Genomic DNA, 17,423 nt, shown 5'->3' with positions numbered 1-17,423 from the left:
CATTTGCATATGCGTAAAAGGTCTTCAGTCTGGGGAACCCCTCCTCCTCCTCCTCTCCCTCTGTATTCAGATATTTGTTTGTTTACTCTTCATTTGCATTGGGTGTAAACAACATTAATGTGATGGTCTGTTGCTGTCGCGCTGGTTTAAATTTACATGTGTCGGGTGACAAGTACCCGAAAACAAAGATGCTAATCGCTCCCACTAATCAGCATTCTTGCTCTTCAGCTCTGGCCGATGCCACCATCAGTATCTTTACAGCCCCACTATTGCACTGTGAGCCACTCATCCGCCTCATCAACTATCCACCGCAGTCCCCGACAGGTGCTGGTGACGGTGGTGTTTATACCCTCGATCCCTCTAGCACAAAACTTTAATATTCATGTTGGCCGATAAAGGGAATTACTTCTTGATTGCTTGGAGGAACATTGATACATCTGGCAGATAGAGAAAGGCACTAGTTTGAGGATTCAGATCATGTTTTTTATTTATTTTCTTGCCTGCGCTGAACTTTCTCTGGGAGCAAAGTCTATTAGCAGCAGTCATTTCTTATCTCACTTGGCACACATTTGTTCCTCTACAAGCTCAAATGTGTCTTACAATACGCATGACCTGCGGGGGATTTTAGAAATACAAGCTAATGCCCACAGAAACATACACACGAGGCAGTTTGTGGCGATGTGGATTATTACATGGGGTTGTGCAAAACAAGCAGGTATGGTGTGCCATATAATTTAACAAAGGTTTCTATTTATAATGCAAATTAGAAGTATTGTCAAAAGTCTTCTTATCACTTGCATTTTTCTCAGTATCAAGTAAACTCAGACAAACATAGGTGCCATTTCCTAAACAGATGTTGACACTGATATATATATATACACTACACAACTTCATATTTCTGCATCATCCAAGTCAAAAATTAAAGTTTGATATGGAGTGGTATCATGAAGCTGCCTGTGTGACTGTCTGACCCGGACCTGCAGGGCCTTTTCTTCTGACACTGGCATCTCAAGGTAAAGAATGACCCTCATTTATGTGGACACGGCACTGTGTCCGCTCCCCCGGATCTGGGCGCCCATTCCATTTCATGGTGCATCGCCCCTGCGCGTGATTATGCCGCGCTTTCAGGTGCAGAGGAGGAAATGTTTCGTGAAACTGATGTCCCTGTCAGTGCTGTGCGGCTCTCCCTTCTTTTGCCGAGCATGTCACCCCACTGATTGGTGAATTACCATTCCAATGTGAAGAGCGGCCCCGCCCCTGTCCCCAGCTCACTGGCCCTGGCAGCAAATGAGGAGCTGCATATGTTACAGAGGCGACACTCTCCTGGGCTCATTTGCATCAGCTGAATGGAAATCAAATGGTTTAATGTCGAGGCAAAGCTGGTAAATAGTGGTGGTGTCAACACATTAAACACACACGCACGCACTCACCACCACCAAATGCCATATGCCCGAAGGGTGAGGATAAAATATTTGCTACCACGTAAATGAAGGAAGAGATGCTGAAGGATTTCGTGTGTTGCTCCTTTAAAACCCCAAAATGATGACATCATTTTATTTCCGAGAATGCGCCCCTTTCGGATCTACAAGGAGAGAAGTTGAACAACAGCCAAAGAGAATATGCGTGGCAACGAGAAGCAGATGATTTGATTTGGATATGTGTAGTAATTAATTAGTCATTAGTTGATTCTTAGGGCAGCTGAGACGACAAAATGAAATCTTCTCAGCAGTTCTGTGAAATTAACACTCAAACTCTTGCCCACTCGCTTCCATAGTCCCTCAGTCACAGATTTATTTTTAAACCCCAAATCCCACAAGTATTACCTAAAAGTAAAGCCAACAACACTAAGCTGGTTTTCTGCAATTATTCAGAGCTTCTCTCGACGCACATAGTCCTTCATTTATGTGTGATGTCATCACTGCCAAACATTTTTAATGCGATACATTCGGTTGCTGCACAGATGCAGACATAAAACATGGTGAATTATTCTATTTATTTCACGAGGACTGTCTTCCTTTATTGATCCAAAACACACACTAGACAGTGAAGAGTAAGTGGGTGTGTGCTTGTGTCTATTTGTGTGTGCGGTGGTGATGTGGGTTGTATATTTGAGTATGTGTGCAGTTTTGTGAGGCACGGTGGCTGAATACTTGCGTACACGATCACTAATGCGTGTTTGTGTGCGCACTCTATGGTGAATGTGTGTGTCTGTTTTGTGTGTGTCTTGGCAGGACAGTGTGGGGCACTGGGATTCTCCTTTGGGTCTGTGTTGGTCTATTCTTGACCAGAGACGCTGGCTCAGTAGACTGGAATCCTTCAGGGCACCAGGGACATCTGATTCCCCCACTGCCTAAGCACTGAACTAAATGCTCCTGCATTATTCATGTGTATATCACTTTATTGCTGTGCAAGGTTTTCACTCAAAGTTTCTGCCGCACCATTTACTGTACCTACCCCCTAGACGTTAACTGACAAACTTTCCCCGATCTCCCTTTCTCTCTCCATGTCACTCTCTCACTGATCCCTTCTTCCATGATGATGACAACATAAAGATGTGGTTCCCGACCTCAAGGTCCACAGTTGTTCTTGGTTATTAAGCCACAGCTCACACGCTGGCTTTACACCCATGCAATTTCAATTGACAAACTAAAAAACAAAACAAAATGCAAAGTGCAACTGGAATTAAAATCCAATGAAATAAACAGTGTTGCAACAAGAAAGTGTAATTAGGGCTTAAAAATCAATGACATTAAAAACACTGTTCAAGCAATTAGAACCACTTTAGGCTGGAGTTTTTCAACAGGATAACATGTTAATAAGCAAAATTATACAGTGAACAGGGCAATAAAGCTGTCGCTCTGCTGAAAAGAATAAAAAGTCATTTTTAAACTATCTTTCAAGCCAAGCCAGTACTTAGTTTTATGCAACACATTAGGTGTCTGCATTTGTCTCTGAAAAGCTTTTGTGCAATGTATTGACAAAAATAGACTAACAAATCAATTTTAAATTATCTTTTTTAAATAATATATTAAAACATGTTTATCTTAGTAATTTCAGCAGCAATTTCATTGTGAATGTAAAACAGGAAACTGTTAAAAGCCCAGTAAGATAAATGCAGCCCTACTGTTTACTTTTTCTACAGTTCAACAACACAGTTAAACTTTAGAAAACACCATATGTCTTGTCTAACCTGACATTTTTTAAATGCATTAGTTATCTTAAACTTTCAGCCCAATATTTGTCATAGTGAGGGTAAAGGGGCGGGTTGTAGGTTGTAGGTTAGGCCTGGGTGAAGCTACAGGCTACTTTGGAGCAAAGTACATGCAGCACTGTCATGTTGGCAGAGTAAATATGTCCATGTCTTTGTTTAACACAGAGTACTATCTCCTGGCGGGACTGCAGAAGGTAAAACGTGTGTGTGTGTGTGTGTGTGTATTTTTAATACTGTAACCAATTTATTGCACTTTGTAAAAGTTGTGATGCTAATCGCGATTAGCGCATTAGCACGCTAGCGGCTTTAGCATAGGTCTCCCTGTGGTAGCAGACTATCTTATGGTATATCGTTAGTGTGTTTTAGAGTTGTAAGCTAAACTAAAGCTTACACCAAGTCTGGGTGATATAGTATATGAGCTGAGGCGATGGACATGGGTTAACCCTGAGGAGGAGAGGTCTCTCACCTGCTACATCTTCATACTGAGCGACTGCCTCCAACCTTCACATCCTGCTTCTTCCCCCATGATACTGGGGACATTGTGAGTACCAACCATTGACAGTATAAATAATGGACAGAGCTTCCGGGTCTGAAAAGTGAAGCCAAGTGTCTTAAAACCTGCATTCTATGTAAAGGCCAACAGGGGGAGCTCCATTGGCTACAAAAAACCCCAAAACAATACCATTAACTGTAATGGAGAAATGACCGACTCCTCACTCGATTTATTAACTGTTTCAAGTCGTCTTCCATACATTATGATGTTCATTTAGTTACTTGTGGTCTTTGGAGTAAAAATAGATGATGAAGCTGTGTAGGCTTTTGGGCGTGGCTGCTTTATGATTGACAGGTCACTCTCAGCGAGTCTGTCCAGCGCAGTCCACGAAACTCAGATCAGCCTGTCAACGTGCTTCATCCTAACTTTAGTTAAACAATAGTGAAATCAAAAGATTGTGCGAGACTCCATCTTGCCAGGCTTTTGTGAAAGTATTTCTCAGTGTGCGAGGGGGGGTTGTTACCTTACTTTAGTCAACCGTAGAGTGTGTAAACACACACAGAAATACAGAAAAGGAATAAAAAGTCCCTGTTTATGTATCGTTAATGTTAACTACGATGTCTTCTTGTACTCTTACAGCAGTTCGAGACAGTGAACAGCCAAGTTAGCAAGATAGTAGCTACAAGTCAGGTACAAGACAATTAAAATAGCTTAAACTGGAGGGTTGTGAGAAAACAAAACAAGCATTGTGCTGGTAGTGTTGTGTTAATCATCCAATTATTCAAGGAATTGTTTCAGCTGTATTTTACTGAGTTATGACTAAGAAGAAGTGGTCTGATTTATTGGCAAATAGGAATATATTACTATAAAAATTCAGATGCTCTCTCTAGCTGTTCATTATTTGTTTATCTGATGAATCACATTAGTTTACATCTCTATACTGAGATTTATTTTCTTTGCTTGCCCTCACCGTTAATCAGTAAAACCAAGTTTGATATAGTATGTCTGTTATATGTCCAAGTTGACCCCTAGGGACCGACTTGGGAGGTGTTACGTGACTAACAAAAGCAACTGAAGAAGCTACTTTTTGTGTGCCTTATTACTTATGCCACTTGAACTGTAAAGCCTATAAATTTGCTACACACTCTTTTTTATTTGTAGAAAAAAGAAAAGAGAGACCCATAAGCTAGCAATCAACATGCGGTCCACTCAGAATGGAGCCACAGTCCACTTTTGGACTGGGACGTTGGATGGATATGGGTTGGACTGCAGTATGTTGAATGGAAAGAGGGACCTGTGAGGAGAGTTAGGGCTAATGCTCTTCCTGTTGGAGCCTTACGTTGTAAGGTCATTCCATAGATCAGGAGATCTACTTAATCCGCTCTTCGGTTCCCCCTGGTGCAAAACAATGAGCGTGGAGATTTTCCAGTCCTAGCAGCAGATAAACATCCAGGGAAGCAGAGGAAGCACAGACCCGACTGGAGAGCTGTTGCTGTGGTGCAGTGTTGAAGATAATGTGGTATGACATGCCGTTTTGATCTGGACTGCTTTAACACAAGACGCTTTAAGCCATACACAGGGAAAATGCAAGTCTGTGCTAATTACCTGAGTGAGTCAGACAGAGAGAGCGAGAGAGAGGGAGAGAAATATTAAGCTCAACCAGCAAACTTCCGCACCTTCTGACCTGTGTTACAGCACAGCCACCGGCTTTCTCCCCGGTCAACACGGTGCAGCGCTGGCCTGCCCTCATTGTGTTGTTGCTCCAATCTGACATGTTTGGTGGCAGTTTAGCTTTGATACGACAACACTCATTTAGTCATCCATGTCCACTTGCCTGTGTGCTTCATCGCTTTCATTTGGATCTGAGAGGGAAAAGAAAAGAAAGGAAGTCCCACTGGGGACGTTTCTGAGCCATCTAAGTTGTCTGAAGAATTGCTGTATATGGCTGGCAAGCTAATTGGACCCTTACCAAACCAGAACCTCCGTCCACAGTGTGTTTCAGATTAACCACTGACAAGGTGACAGCAAGGCTTTTAAAATGTCAAAGCTAGATGCCAGTACAATGCTTAGCCCAGCTTCTCAGAAACACAACATGTGAATTGTGAAATTAACACAGATAAATATAATGAAGAAGACTCCCTGCATCTGAACCCGCTCACTGTCTCTGCTGGGTGCGAAGGCCATAGCTCAAATTGCCTCAGTCAAGGCATCTATGCTCTTTGTGTGCAACAATAGAAGGTGACAAAATAGAAAGGACAGCTTTTCTAAAATGTCAGACGGTTGGGGTCCTGCTGAAATATCTCCCCTCTCCCTCTCCGTCTATCTTGATCGATAAAGCTACCTTTGACAATGCTGCATGTTGTCACCATGACATTTGGTCACCCTTCTTTTTTTCCCTCACCTGGCTCGCTGCTGAATAGGAATATAACAATGAGATTTAATACAGGATCAATAACTACACTCCAATGATACATTCACTCGCATAATGAATACTGATGGATGAAAACAAATACCTGCATGAGGAATTTGTATTCTGGACAGTGTGTCTGTAATATCCGTGCCGATGATGTTTCATTACGGTTTTTCGGCTTGTGTGTTTTTTCCCTTTACCGCTACAATCAAATAAAGGATATACGCATGATTTAATCAAGGATATGGCAGCAACGTCAACCCAACCTCTTGTGTATTTATGAAGAGTGCTGTGTGTGTGCGCTTGCATCTATGTGATCTCATGCCCATGAATATCATGCCATTGTTTGCATTTCATTCAACAGATATAGGCTTAGTGCAATATGTATAATAAATACTGAAAATGAATTGATCTTTACCACATGTCCGTGTGTGTATATTGAGTTATGTTCCTGGGGTGTACATTCAAAGTGTTTGTACTGTATGCATGGATTTGTGACTGGAATATACATGTGTGGTTTATCTGTATTTTTTGTGTTGAGTCCATATACATGAATTGTTTACTGTGCATGTTGAGTGCACTGTAATAGTATGTTTATACTATGCATATGAGTCTGAATGCATGCTGGTGTATATATGGATACATTTGCCTGTGTGTGGGTGTGTGTGTTTGTGTATCCATGTGTGTATCAGTTCTTGCTGAATGAATTAACTTCTATTAATTGGGTGTGTGTGTGTGTGTGTGTGCATCACTCGGTGCATAACTTCCTGCATTTCTGTGAGTGCCAATCCAAAACGCACTGGGTATCATCCAGCCTGCCGTTGTTTGATAGTCAGCTCAGTGCATTGTGGTGTTTGGTGTTTGGGCTTTGGGCCCTGCGTCTGGGCCCTTGCATGACTGACGCCTCGAACGCCCACTGTTTAAACATCTCTCCACGTGTTTCCCTTTTGATCAGCGTCTGCCATTCTTACTGATTTTCCAAATCACTGATGCTTGTCAAAGAATTAATTAACTGGATCGTTGCTCCGCTGACTCCAGCACCAGCTGCGGGGTTCACCAGAGAGACCTCGGCACTCTCCCAGCATTCCCGGCTAATCACCCACGATCCATTTCAAAGTCAACCTGATTGGCCCACTACCCGGAGAATAATGTGGAATTAGACTGCATCCTGACAGTAACAGTTTCATATTTGCATACAGTATACGGCAGATTAGCTTGCAGGAGCCTGCCAGTGGGAGGTGAATATCAGCATCAGCGCCAGTGCTAATGGCAGTTGCCTCCTACAGTTTATTAGATAAGTAATGGTGTAAAGCATTGTGCTAAGCGCACATCCTCACTGTGTTATTAGCTGATGTGTAGCACAATGTGTTCATTAACTGTGGGAGATGAACATTCCAACATGCACACCTTTTCAGATGGTGGGAATGAGAGAATGATTTACCTGAAGTGATCACAGAACTTCAATGTCCTATGCTGTATCTGCAAGAGAGACACCTAAATGTGTGTACTAGAATGCGGACTTGTGGATGCCACATAATAAACACATGTTGTGGATGCGTTTGTCTTAAGGGAGTATCTGACCATGCAGCTTTGTGTGAGGATGGATAGGCTATAAATACACCCAGCCTGATCCTTGGTTTGTCTGTCGGCCTGCCCGTCTGCCTGCCTGCCTGCCTGCCTGCCTGCTGGTGTGTCTGCAGGGTTGCAGCAGCATGACGTCAGGCGGACTCGGAGCACTCGCTGACCTCTGTCACAGCGAGAGGAGTGCTGCGCACTCCAGACAGCCATATAACAGCACAGACGTTGCAGGCAGGGCATAAACACAGAGACCTGTGTGCAGAGGGAGATGCGTTACAACATGTTGCAGTACAGTCAGGGATGGACAATCAGAGAGGAGTGCAGACAAGCTGGCTGGTTTAGAGCAGGGTTCTCAAAGATCCATGCTGACGGGGTTAGACAAAAATGGAAATCAGTATGTGAAGAGAAATAATATTCAGAAAGGGAGACATATAAATTCAACTCTGAGTTTGTGTGTTTGATATTCCCACATAATCACATTCAAAAACCCAACTACTTAATACAGACTTCCCATATGAAGTGAAGACAGGACACATAATAAAGCTACAGAAATGAGGTGTTTTAATTGTGTTGCTTTGGTGACTCTAACCAGGGCACTTAGACCAGCAAGCTCTAGAGACAGCCTCTGAACTCAACAGCCACTGCCATTGTTACTGTGTGTCAGCACTATGTGTGTGTGCGCGTGTGTGTGTGTGTGTGCGATCATTGTAGTCATTACCTAGTTTCCATTCCTAGCCTGAAGCAAAGTAAGAAGTGGCAGTCTTTCATTCTGACAAGTTGTCATTCAGGTAGTTTTCTTTTTTCCCCCCAGTTTCCTTCAAAGGCTGTCCGACTTTGCTTTCATAATACCTCAGAGGTTTCCATCAGTTTTGTGGCTGACAGCAGATAGAGTTTGCCTGTCAACAGGAAGTTAGGCTGTTAGATTTGTGTTAATGAATAAACATTACCCACCTCTAAAGGGCTCTCAAAACAACACAAAGTACATGTGTTCACTCCTAATAAAAGCACGCCGCTCATATTTCTCTGCAACTTTATCATTTCACACAAGATGAGGAAGTGATTTTAATTTAACTTGGGGCCATGTATGACCTTAAACTGGTTTTGAAGAGGTTTTTGACACCATTTTCAGCAAATAAGTTCTGTCAGGCTTTCGAGCCATCTTCTTTTAACCTTTCATAATTTTAGCTTGCACATTTTATTCAATGTCTCATTCCATTATTCAGTGTCTCATGCCATAGCAGATCACCTCAGGCTTATTTTCCACTCCAATCCTATTTCACAGAGAGACTGTGTTAAAAGCAAGTGCATTTTCTGGCTCATAAACACCCTCTTTTTATTTACAGTATCCCAAATGAAGAATGTATTTGCCATATTTACCTGTGGTTGCCTCAGCACTCTGAATTTATTATTTGTAAATTTGGGCAACAGAGAGCATTTTCTCCTCCAAATAAACTCACAGATGGAAGACATCCATAGAGCCTTAGGGCCAAATGACAGGCCCAGAGTACAGCGTTTATTTGGATGCTGTAAGAGTGTGACCTCCAGTTTGGAAGGCCATTTTAATATTTGGCTGTCCTAATATTTGGTAATAGAGATCATGGCTGTGTCAAATGTTGCACTTCGTATGCCCTTCAACCATTGTGTATTGTAGCATGTATTGTGTATTTTACTTCAAATTAGCTGTCATGAAGGATGGAAAGGTCTTGCGACACAGTAGTGTGTATCTTCTAAATGACCCAGTTTTTGTGAAATTATCTTACATGGCTAAAGTTGAAGTATTTTCTCTTTTTTATTTCTCTTTCCATCTTCTCTTTTTTTGGTGGTGGTATAAATGCTGTGTGACCAAAAAAGAGAATCTCCTGCAGAACCCAAATGTATTATTTTTATAAGTTTTGTTTGGTTTGTCTGTTTATTTAGTGCTTTTATTAGACTGTGTTTTGTGCTATCCATCAATTTGTGTTTCAATTTGGATATCTAATTTTTAACTCATCATTCATTTTGCCAACATCAGTTTATTTTAGCATTTCAAAGCATTGTCTACCATGGCATGAAAGTAATCAGGTGAAAACACATTGCTTGTGCCCTGGGCATTGCTGTTCACAAACCTCATCTCGAGTCAGAGATATGGTATAACACCTTTGGATCCATGAAAAAGCACCTTGCACTGAAGTGAGAAATTGGCTATGAGTCATTATGCACAAACACCAAATGCCTTGGCATTTTCTGTCCCTGCCAAACAATCATCTTCGTCTCCTCTGTCTATTTGCAATTAATGATTGAATTTCAGTCCCCCAAAAATCCCATTTCTGCTTTGTGTATGTATCCCCAATACACACAGCTGCTACCAGTACACACGGCAGCATGCACAGCAAAGCTTATCTCCAGCCTTTAGATGGGGGCCTATGGAAACAGTCTTGATTATTTCCCTCCTTCTCCAAAGCACCGCTGTGTGCTTTGGGATTAGAGGCTTTCTGTGGCGGCTGCACATGCACACTCACTGGCTGCAGGCGAGAGAGAGAGAGAGAGAGAGAGAGAGAAAGAGTGTTCCTCTACTCAATAACCCCCCCTACCAGTACTCAGCCCACCCACCCCTTCCCCCTCCTCCCTAACTCCCTCCCCATGCCCGACACACTAGCCAGTCCTAGGAGTATTACATCACCCTGATGTAATGTCTAACCAATCACAACACAGCGGCGCTAAACCTTCCAGGATTATGGAAGTCCGTAGCTCAGACTGGGTAATGAGCGAGAGAGAGAGGCAGAGAGACTAGCAGCATCACTTATACATATTTTCAAGAATAGCCTCTGGATCAGTTGTGCCCCTGTTCCCTCTTATTCCTGAAGAACAGAAACAAAAATACACACTGTCAAGGTGCCTTCTAGACTTGTACTCGAGATTTGGTGGAACTCATCAATGCACCGCCAATGCTCTTGTAGAGTCAGTCGGATAATGAGTTACTGTACAGGATATTACAGACTTTTGAGGGAGATTTCACATTGTATCTGATTGGGCATGCTTGATAAAAACTCTGTTAATTTAATACAGGATAAAATATTCAGACACACGCACTGTTGAATAACTAGATAAACATTCAGTAATGCATTGGTCTTGTTAATGATGATGACGAACAAATGTTGCTAGTGGCGACGACAATGCTGACAGTTGGTCATGGCATTTGGATGTGAGGAGCAGAATGGTTTCCCGGAGTTGCTACTAAGGTTTCAGATTGATTTATTAAGCTTGGTATTATTGTATTTTATTTATTTGGTCATATAACTTGTTTCTGGCTCACTCAAGTTTTTATATTTTTTTATTTTATTTTATTTTTCCTTTATTTGTCTCTGCATGATTATCTGTATTTGTTTGCACTTTGATTTGTGAGCCTGTCCCCACAAGAGGAACGAAAGCATGAGTCATTTCAGCAAATGTCTATAACAACATGTGTTTGCATGCAAGGGACAATGACATCTAGCTGCCATAGGAATTATGACTCTTGTCTGTCGGGTGCCAAAGAGTAAATGGTGTGACATTGTTATAGACCCAAAAAGTCCACAGGGAGGGGGGTGAGGTGGGCGGATGGGTCAACAAATCGTCAGAGTTTGACACAGAAGATCACTGCTCATTTTCCACCGACAGTCATCATCGGTTTCGTTGGCACTGGTGACACCCCTATTTGCAGGACAATGTCATTTCAGTGTCTTAAAAAAAACCAACTGAATTATATACCTTGAGGGCAATGACAAACAATATGTTGTTTAATGTAGAGGACTTAATGTGATTTCCACAAATATTTTAAATTTTGCATGATGTAATGTTGTTGTTGTTTAGATGAGCCAATTTGCCATATTCACTTTAAGCATTTTTTCGTTTTGCTATTCTTCTCTATCCAGTTTATAAAAGGTTCATATTTGGCAGATTTTCTATTTATTCATTTTTTAAATATACCTCATGTCACTTGCCTGGTTATGTATTTGCACACCAGGCCCCTTCAGTGAGGAGTAATATAGAGTAAAATGAGCCAATTATCTTGTCTTATAATGGGTGTGTGTCTACTTCTTCTGGATGTCAGGGTTAGAAGGCGGTCTTTAGTGTCCTCTGAGCCATGTCTGCCTATTAACTCAGCTCTTTGTTGTCCTCGGTCTCTATGGAAGATGAAGAGTGTCTATCACTGTGATTGGCACTGCATAGTATCACCTTCTTTTTTTTTTTTTTCTTAACGCATACACACACTAGACACCTAAATGCCCTCCCCCTCCAACCATCACCTCCGTTGCTCCACACAGACACACACTTGCACACTCATCCGCGCATAACACCCTGCAGGCACAGACAGCATCAGTCAGTGTAGCAGCAACAGCATCAGCTAGCATGTTTGGCATTTGCTGTGGTGTGCATCGTGTGTGACTGCCACACCGGTACACTGGGTGTGCCATACTACTGCTCAGGTTGCCGGAGGGGGAAACTCACGTCTGTGTGGCAAATGTATGTAGCTGCAATGGGAACACTACAGGGGAATTACTGCATTGTGTAGGACAGCATGGAAATGCTCAGTTTTGCCAGGAAAAGTCTCGCTCTGGGAATGATGAAGCACTGATGGGATAGCAGTAGGCAGCATGCTGCAGAGAAATGCTCACTTCCAGAATCAATGTTCCATACCACCCATACTTATCTGCACTTAGGTTGTTTCACAGTGCAGTGGTAAAATTGCAGCATTTTCAGCGTTTCCACTATTTTCCCGTACACTGTATGTAAGTGGAAGGTTCATACCAAAGTCGTCAAGGTAAAACAGTTTTGATCGGTATCAAGGGGCCTTACACTTTCCAATTTCTGAACCCATTCCAAAGTCAAAAGCGTACATAGCAGTTTTGCAGGGGCTGACATCAGGCTTCATATTTAGCCGGGTTTGCGTGTATGTGTGTGTAAGCACAACTGAGGTAATTCTAACACTCATACTTAAAGCCCTGTGTGCATGTGTGTGTGTGAGAGAGAGAGAGAGAGCTGGTAGCGTCCGTGGTGTCAGGTTTGCTTTTGCTTTAGGTCTCAGTGGGGGCGGACATTGAGAAAACTGCAGCTAGTTTACCTGACACACTCCTAATTCCCTCCCCACCTCCCGGGAGCATCCACACCCCGGATTTTTTTGTTTTGCTTTCTCATTTGACCCGCTGCCAAATGGGACGAGGCCAGAGGAAACTGCCACATTCCTGCCTAAACGCATGCCTCTCTGCTACTGCTACCACAGCCGGAGTCAGTACTACTTGCTCTCTCATTCACTCCCTTGTTCTCGCTTTCATTCTCATTCTCTCTGTCTTTTCACTTTCAGATCAAGCAGCCGCCCCCTCCCTCCCCGCAGCTGCCCCACTCCCACTCCCTCCCCCTTGTCTCATTCTCTCTTCTCATAAGCACACTACCATATTAGCTGTGCAATATATGCAACTTTGGATTGCAAAACAGGTAGAAAAATGAGACATTCTGTAGCGCGGGCGTCTCATTAGAAATACTGTATATATTCAAGTCATTCCGAGCACAGCTTTCAAATTTCACATACGGAGACGTGGAGTAGAGAGAAAAAGAGAGACAGACAGAAAGAGAGAGGAAAGATTAATGTAAATCTCAAAATAAGGAAGGCATTAATATTTCATTAGTGCCTCTTTTTTCTCTCTGAGTGACAGAGGAGAGGAGATAGTGGCTGATTTAATGATTTTAGAGTCTCTTCCTTTCATTCTTTCTCTCTCTCCCTCCCTCCAATGTCGCTGCCTCCCCCAGTTTCCCAGTCAGCAGATGGGCTTAGCCTCATTTTTTTTTATGAATTCCTCACAGACCCAGCTGCACATAATTACAGTCAATTCTGCCTTATCTCTCAAATTAAAAAGATTAGATTATTTGTGAAAGAAATGTATGCAGCTCCTCTCAACTGATAGTGGGCACTAGCCTATGTAGCCAGGTTATATGCATTATACCCCCCTCCAAAAACCCTTCACACTCCCACTCACACAGAGTTTAACCCACAGTGAGCAGATATCGACTTCATTTCAATACAGATACTATGTCAATGTACATTATTATCTTCAATAAACTCTGTTTTGAAAGAATATCACATGTTTTCAGTTTTTTTTTTTTTTTACATAAACCCACTATGGTTATGGATAAGTACTGTCTGTATCAAAGTAGATAGAGTCAGCTATGAATCAGCACAGAAGACGCCCAACTTTGAGTCTTTGTGGGACTGATTCCATATCAGTATTGTAGATTGCCTCTTGCTTTGCTCAGATAAGATACAGCAAGGTGTTATGATACACTGCTTAGCACAGCTGTAGTGTTTTTGTACTGCATAGAGCATATTTTTTCCAGCTTGTGTTCCCATTTTTTGTGCAAAAATCACGAGAATCAAAAGCATGAGACAGGCAGAGTCACGTGGACATCAGGGTAAACATACAATATCTTATATATCTGACAACTTAATTTAAACGTTTTAGTAGAGATTGGTACAGACAAAAAATTGAATTAAAATGTATGTGAAGGTATGAGTGAGCTTTTAATCAAATTTTGAATCAAATAGGCTGGGATGTGGAACAATATGTCAAATTGTCTGTGTATCGATCTTCTACAGTAATGTTGTTTGATTAGTCTGCTCTGGCTTCCAGCAGAAACAGTCATTGCTGAGTGGGAATGCAATATAATCCAGATTTCCCTCGAGCCACCCAAGGGATTAGTTTACTCACTATCACCCCAAGCATTACCAATTGATTGGCTGATTGAGAGCACATTCATTCCAGGTCATGTACTGTATTCAGCCCACAAGCAGTGGAAATGTTCTTCAAATCTGCATAGATTCCACTGCTTCGTTGTCATGCTAACACTACTGGTATTGATTATGTTTCTTTGAAACTTATATTTGATTCATGGCTGATGTGACTGAGTTGCTCATCACAATCAATGCTGCATATTTAAAGGAAAAAACATTCTTAAACATGGTGTTAAAAACGTATGTGTGCCTTTGTACGTTAAAGTCCCGCACGCTGTTACAGTGTATCTGAGACTTACAGCATATATTTATCTTGCTTCAGCTCAATTCAGTGTCATCCGCCCTGCAAAATCCAGGTGGAATAACTTGTGTACTTTGTAACAATGTCAGAGTTCACCTTGCAAGCGTCAAGGCAGAGGAGAAATTTACTCAGTATCAAAAAGGTAAGCCACTTTTAGATTAATGGCATTTGGCAGTCGCTCTCATGCAAAGGAACTTAACGATGCTGCTCAGTAATCATGAGTGAGACACCACCATCACATCAAGTGGAGAGACACGCTTGCCAGCAATCAGATCGTACCCGTGATTAGCTGACCATCAGTGCAAGAGGTGCTACAGCGAGTAGACTTGTATAATGAAGAAGGCCTCAACTCTTCCTCTAAATTAAATTGGACATGAGAGGGAGTCATATTGTTCATAATATAGCATGCAGTATGAGGATAGAATTTCTTTTCATTGTAAAGAAAATCCAGGGCAGTGATACTTCCCTTTAACCCCTGCAGTGAGAGTTAAAGTATTAGAGGTTGAGATTTTCCATTGGAATACTATAGGGTTTATTGGTCTTGTAGAACTTGCTATCAGAAGCTAGGCGATATTTTCCTCAGATATTCGACCAAAGACGTTCTGACTGACAGAGCTTATGGTTCAGGATGCTTCCAGCGGTGCTTCTGTCACCCTTAATCACAGTGTGTGATTGGACAGAGACACCCATTAAGTAAAGCGGGGTAAAAACACATGCTTATCCTTCAAATACACATCCCTAATCGATCAGCATCATTACGCACCGATTAAATCGCTGTCTAAAGTGCTCTTGGAGATATTTGATTGAGCCCTTTGATCATTGTTAGTGGATTGTTGATTAAGCCTGTTACTTGTGTGTTACATTTAAGATACACCTTGTGTTCGCCCTGTTTTATTACAGTATTTTTCTGGTCTGGAGACATTGTTTTGTTATTGATCATTAGTCAGTTTCACGAGGGAAAGCACCATCAATAGAGGTGACTTTGGCACTTAAGCTGTCACAGGGGAAGTATAATGAAATAAGCTCTTTAATGGTTGAGACATCACTGAGGTCTGTGTGATCAGGAGCACACGGTTGCATAGAACGTACAGCTTGTCGAAGAGTGGAATGTTTCAAAATGACACCTTTCATTCCATTCTAACACTTCCATTATACAGTGACCATAAAGTGGACTTTTTCCACTGCACGTAATAATAATCGCCATTATTGTGTAATTAAAAATGTAGCTTGCTGTAATGTTGCGCATAAAACCTGAGCTATTTTGTGTGGTGCAATGAGTTCAAGTATTTCAGATGGGACAGTTTTACCAATAGTGGTTTCATAAGCTGGAGAGGATATAGAGACAGATGGAATATTGTACATGCATGAAGGTTAGTTGAGGCTTCACTGTGCAAGCATTTTGTTTCTTACTGGTTGATGTCTGTGAAGACAGTCATGCTGTGCTGTGTTTAGTCTAAGCAGACATTCATGTGGAGTTGGGGGAGAATTTCCCTATTCAGGCAGGGAACAGTGAGTACACTTTACATTACCATGTGTCTTTGTGTGTGTGTGTGTGTGTGTGTGTGTGTGTGTGTGTGTGTGTGTGTGTGTGTGTATATATATGCACAAGAGGGATTTTAACTCAAATGACTAGACTCTCTTGCTGAGTAAAGTGAAGTCCTAAACTTCACCCCAGGCCTCTGTGCTCTATGGTGGTCTAACAGAAGAGCATTTCCATGGACCCACATTCACTCCTCCTAACCTTCACACACACACACACACACCCACACACTCAAACACACGCTTCACATACTCTCTACTGTCTGTCCTGCCATCAGCTAAACAGATGTGCTCGGTCACAAGATTTCACAGTTAGCTCCCTCAAAGGGAAATATATCATTGATTCTAAAAACAAATCTAAAAAAAAGAACACCAGTAGGGAGGAAATAGGCCAAACTGAGCATTTATGAGAATCATTTTCTGTAGTCATGCAGGATGTTTGAGTTATCTGAGAGCCAGTAGGTTGTTGTGATGATGAGGCTGTCAGCCAAAAGCAAAAAGACATTTTCAGTGTGCACAGAATATACATATGCGCTTGGCTTATCTGTGACAGAAGAAGAGAATGGACATTGCAAAGGAAAACAATGACATTATGCTTCAAATTTCCAACCTTATCAGTGGAGATTGTGTTAGAAATCCTATATTAAAAAATGTTTTCATAGCCTTAAAACAGGATGCACTGCTGCCAAAACATAGGAAATAAACTCTCTGTTTGAGAGCGGGATTACTTAACATCACCTTTGTCTCGTTCACATAACAAAAACGTACGTGTTACCTATTATTAATGTGTTCAACATGAAATTCCAAAGTCTTCTTCCTCAACATTGCAGAATTCAAGAAGGAGGCTTTTCAACAATACAAGTCACATTTATCGGCCTCTACAAAGGGCGTCTGTAATGTTTGGACAGCAGCGCTCGTTACATTCCTATGAATTATGGGAAGTGATGTAAATAGAAAAGTCTTTTAATCGAATGTTTATTTCCGTTAATGAAATGTCTCCCCCATTATCTGGCTCCCTTATGATCCATATGTTAATGTCTAATATGGAACTATTAATCTGTTCAATTTGCCCTCTCTCTCTTTCTTTCCATCTCTCTTATCTAAAATTGTGCTGTAAATTTGGCACTGTGAATGATTATGCTTATCGCC

The sequence above is a fragment of the Dicentrarchus labrax genome, unplaced genomic scaffold, assembly GCF_905237075.1.
Source record: "Dicentrarchus labrax unplaced genomic scaffold, dlabrax2021, whole genome shotgun sequence".
Taxonomy (NCBI): Eukaryota; Metazoa; Chordata; class Actinopteri; family Moronidae; genus Dicentrarchus; species Dicentrarchus labrax.
The sequence above is the reverse complement of the archived record's forward strand: the minus strand, read 5'-3'. Positions refer to the sequence as shown.